This window comes from Octopus bimaculoides, chromosome 3, assembly GCF_001194135.2.
Source record: "Octopus bimaculoides isolate UCB-OBI-ISO-001 chromosome 3, ASM119413v2, whole genome shotgun sequence".
NCBI lineage: Eukaryota > Metazoa > Mollusca > Cephalopoda > Octopoda > Octopodidae > Octopus > Octopus bimaculoides.
In genome coordinates, this window is record NC_068983.1 from 150,912,663 (window position 1) to 150,918,610 (window position 5,948).

Below are 5,948 nucleotides of genomic sequence, written 5' to 3' on the forward strand. Positions count from 1 at the left end.
TATATATATATATATGTATATATATATTCTTAGCTGTACATTTCATATATTCATGTATTATGCATCAATTTTTATCATTTTTCAGAATAGGAAAACAACTTTGTTCCTTTGTTCGGAAGATAAGGCTATAGGTTGCTGATTAAAGTTAGAAGTTCCAAGGAAACATCCAGCATAATCCATACCTATACACACACACGCGTACACTTACACACACGCACACACGTACACACGCACATATAAAATGCATCCACCAAGTGAAAAACAAAATTAAGTATAAATGAAAACACGATACCAGCAAAAATTTGAACACACATACACACACATACACAAACATACACACACACACTCACACACATACGCATACACAAACACGCACACATACGCACGCACGCACACACACACACACACACACACATGCATTCCTATATAATTAAAATATAGCCAGAATATAAACAACCAAAACATATTTATATATAATTTCGATGATTTAATAATGAAAAAGAATAGTAGTTATAATGAGGACAATAATAAACCTATCTACTATAGGCATAAGTCTTTAATACTGGGGGAAGTGGAAGTCGATTACACCAACCCGAGTACACAACTGGGTGTCATTTTGTCAATCACGAAAGCACGAAAGGCAAAGTCCACCATATTGGTGAAACGTACGTAGAAACTAATAATATAAACTTGTGTTTATCGTAAATTCTTCTGCATTTGTTCAGTACATCATAACTATCATTACTACTAAGATTAGTTGTTGCTTAACCACTACACTAGAAGCAGACTGGACTATGATAATCTAAGTTGTAGCAGTCATACATCTATTTGTACACATAAAATGCACTATCCATGCATCCATCCATGCATCTATCCATCCATCCAGCCATCCATCCATCCATCATCTTTCTGTCTGTCTGTCTGTCTGTCTGTCTGTCTGTCTGTCTATCTATCTATCTATCTATCTATCTATCTATCTATCTATCTATCTGTCACTTACTGTTATAGTTTCTGCAATGACAATATTGACCAAGGTTACCGTGGTCTTTTCCGTAGGCTTTTCTTTCCACAGCTAAACCTAAACTGTCCTCCTCTCTTTTTACACGAGAACATTACTGTGATACACGATCCCTATTGATCGCTTTTTTTTCTCTCTCGGTCCCTTTTGATCGAACTCCCCCCTTTTTTCCTTCCTACGATCCCTTTTGATCGACACCCACCCCTACTTTTTTTTTCTCTTCCTTCCCCTTCCTAAAAAGAAAAGCTCTACATTGTATTCGTTCCATCTTTGTTGAGCCCTGTGTGGCTAATAAAAGAAATGTATCTATCTATCTATCTATCTATCTATCTATCTATCTATCTATCTATCTATCTATCTATCTATCTATAAGTGCATGTGTGTGTATGTGTATGTGTGTGTTTGTGTATGTGTGTGTGTGTGTGTATCAGTGTATTCACGGCTCCTGTACAGTTGACTCACTCTATACGTCCACATACACCGCGTAATACTACGAAACCTATGGTATGTATAGTTATCTTGCTTATATACATAAGATCTTTATTGATTACTATAATTACTGGAATTGTTCTTACTATCATCCTCCACGTATCGAATATCTCACTTATTCCCATGACTACTCCCTCTACTACTACTACTACTACTACTACTACTTCTCCATCTTCACTCCACCGCCACCGGATTCACCATGCAATCATCATCATCATCATCATCGTCATCATCATCATCATCATCATCATCGTTGTCGTCGTTGCCGCCGCCGCCGCCACCGCCGACGGCGACGACGATGATGACTACGACGATGACGTCATCAACATTTATGCGGAAAAAGATGTCGGTTTCAATCAAAGAGCAAATAAATTAATAAAGGATGAAAAAGAAAGAAAAGAAAAAGAAAGGAAAGAAACAGAAAGTTTGGCATGAAAATAGAATATCATAAAACTAAAATATCACAAAATAGATTGAAAAAAAAACATGAAAAAGTAACAAATATGGAAGAGGGATGTGTAGGCGGGCTACAGGCAAGTATTAGCCATATAATATCTAATAATAATTTAGACTGGAAGCTATAAAAATCTGCTGATTCGTCCCTTGATGGTAGTTGTTTACGAGTTGTGTTTGTTTCTTTTTTTCTGTTGGGTTGTACGTGTTAGTGTGAATGCAGCATGGCTGAATGACTAAGATGTTTGTTTAGCACTCATAAGGTCCGGGGTTCGATCAAATACAAATAGACCGAACACCAGCGACGACATCTTGGTCGAGTGTCTTTTGCCATTGAGTGGGAGTCAACCGAAGCTTTGTTAGCGTAATTACTAAGACGGAAACTGTGAGGAAGCTCGTTGGATGTGTTGTACTTGTAATTTATATGATACATCCTTGAGAAGGATATAGCATTCAATTTAAGGATTGACATGTATGTGGAGTATTCAGCCACTTAGATGCTAGTTCAATAAGCACGAGAGTCAGTTGATTATACATCCGAGTTCCTCATTGTCGAAACTGGCGCAGATCCATTTTTTAAAATATATATGCGTTGGCTTCTCCGTGTCAATATATGTGTATAAGTATCGTATATGAGTACATGTATGTTGTTTATCACTCAGTATATGTATGCTGTGTACTTTATATATATATGTGTATGTGTGTGTATGTCAAGCTTGCGGTAAATCGCCAGTGTTTAGAGAGTAGTAGACAAAATATCCAGAAGTGTTTGATTGCGTCACTTTACATTGTGAGTTCACATCTTGACGAGGTTAACATTCTTTTTGCGGAAAGACGGACAAGTGTTTAACGATATTTCGATCGTTTTTACGTTCTTAGTTCAAAACAAGTACCAGCTGAGCACTGGGGTCGATGTAATCGACTGTCACCTACCTTCGAAATTGCTGGCTTTGTTGCCAATATTTGAAACCGTTGTTATTGTGAAGGCGCGTGGCCTAATGGTTAGGGTGTCACATTCACGATTGCTATATCAAGGGATCGATTCCTGAACCGGGCGGTGCGTTGTGTTCGTAAGCAAAACACTTCATTTCACGTTGCTCTGCAATCATTTCGACATGTGACGCGTGGCACACTTGTGTATCTCTAGAGGAAATGTAAGTTTGATGGAGAGAGTGATCTAACGCGTAGCACAAATCTTTGATCCCTATAAACAAATCATTTGTGCAGGTCGTTCAACAACAACTGAACATTCATACGCCTTCGATGAGAGATTCCATCACCAATATCATTATTAGGCGACGAGCTGGTAGAATCGTTAGCACGCCGGACAAAATGCTTAGCGGCATTTTGTCCGTCTTTACGTTCTGAGTTCAAAATTTTCCGAGGTCGACTTCACCTTTTATTCTTTCAGGGTCGACTGTTCCCCCCACGACCTCAAAAATTCAAGCCTTGGGCCTATATTTGAGAAAATTATTATTTTCATTCTTCTTCTGGTTCTGTGAGCATGTACTTCGCTTCAGCTCGTAAAACCTTAGATGTTTTTGTTGGAAGTGCGTTGTTTTGTGCAATTATTTTGATAATTTTGTTATATAATAAACCCTACTTCCCTGTATGAAGAGGGGGAAGGAAAGTAAAAGGGCCCTAAAAGGCAACTATCTTATAAAAAATCTTAAGGCTTAAAGTAATGGCGAAATCAAAAATGCAACCACTAACCTGTATGAAACGGGAGGAGAAATGATTCCGCTGACTAAGGCACTGAATGGCAACGATTTATTTTTACCTCAATAACCAGCTTTATCACAATCGATAGCAGAGGCAAAAATGAAGGGTCACATGTGCTGCCCCTTCCTCCTTGACTAAAAGGTGCAAGAAACGATAAACAAACATAGCGATCACAATAAAATAGCAAGAAAAATTGATTTAATGATTGATAGAAATAACTATGGCGGTGGTGGCAGTAATAGCGACAATGATAGTGTTGGTTTTGGTGAAATTCATGACGGAGTGATGGTGATGATAAAGATGATGGTAATGGTGGTAATGGTAGTGGTGGTGAATTTGTAATGGTGATAAGGATGATGCAGATTGTGTCAATGATGATGTTTGTAACAAGGAAGCTGGTGAAAATAATCCTTTCTATTAGAGAATCAAGGCCTGAAACTTCGGAGGAGGAGATTAGTCGATTACATCAACCACTGGGTTCGATTAATACTTATTTTATCGACCCCAAAAGGATGAAATGTAAAGTCTACCCCGGCGGAATTTGAACTCAGAACATAAAGACAGACGAAATACCGCCGAGCATTTCACCCAGCGTACTAACAATGCACAGTAACTTCTTGAAATGAACATTATGTAATAAATTTTAATTATAGACATTTTTTTTTAAACACTGTATCTTGATTGGTTTGTGTGAGGTTGCCGAAAACTTTTGCATGGCCATTTTTGGTGGTCATCTCGCATCTTCCCCTCTCATTCAGAACCCCTGCTACAAAATATAATGTCTCCAACAGGGACAATGTTTCATCTGTAAAAGATGCAATGCCTAAACATCAAATAAAATAATCCTTTCTATTAGGGAATCAAGGCCTGAAACTTCGGAGGAGGAGATTAGTCGATTACATCAACCACTGGATTCAATTAATACTTATTTTATCGACCCCAAAAGGATGAAATGTAAAGTCTACCTTGGCTGAATTTAAACTCAGAACATAAAGCCGGAAGAGATATCTCGAAGCGTTTTATTCGGCGTGCTAACGAATCTGTCAGCTCGCCGCCTTTATGACGATAGGGATAATAATGTTGGTAAGATGGCAATAATGATATAAAGAGGATGGTGGTTAAGATTTTGGTTGAGTCAATGATTGTGAAAACTGAGATGGTGAAGTTTGTGATGCTAATGTTGAAGATAGGGCTCGCGAAGTGATGATGACTATACAATGATGATGATGATGATGATGACAGCGGCAAAAATGGTAATAAGAGTGCTGCTGGTTGCCAGGATGGCATCGCTGGTCGTAGAAATTGTGATGAAGAAAATGATGATGATGATATCTAAGACCAAAACGACGCTGACGACGACAAGGATGACGGTGGTGATGAAGTGATGGTGGTGATGGTGGTCGTGATAGAAGTAATGGTGATGATGATGACGACAATGATGATGACTATGATGATGACGACGACGACGACGATGATGATGATAGAAAAGGTTAACTAAATTAAGCACGTGACACATTACTTTAAAGGCCTCAGCATTTGGTTCATACTTTTACCAACCAACATGGTAAACATCGGCGGGACTTACGAGATTCGTTATGTTACCGCTTTGGAATATAATTCAAGGCAAATACAAGCAATATTATCAGTAAACAATACAAGTCTTGTTTTGATCTCGCATTAAAACGGGACCATGCTGTACTTAACAAGTTGGGGAAATACTCTCGAGAGATGAAATAAGGAATTAGAATAACAAGCGTTCGAAACAAGAAAAAGGACATAACAAAATGTTAAGGCATTTTGTATGATGTTCTACCAATTCTGACATCCATTTTGTAATAAGTTCTGCCAGCCGTCACTTGTGAGCAAAGACGTCCTTGTAACACGTTCCATCCCTTCATCATCATCATCAGAGAAAGGATGATGATGATGATGATGATGATGATGATGATGACGATGATGGTGGTGATGAATATAATAATGGTGGTGGTGATGGGGGACGATGATGGAAGTGATGATGGCGATGATGATGATGACTAAGAGGAGGGAAGACATGTGATGCTGGGTGGTGAGAAATATGATTATGGTATTAGGGGTGGCGGTGAGGATAATAATGTCGATGATAGTGATGATGATGATGGTGATAATAAGCGATGATGACGATGATGAACAACGATGACGAAGATGAAGAAGAGGATAATGAATGAATGTTGGCGATGATGTATAGCGATAGCAATGATGACGAAAATGATAATGTATGACAATAATG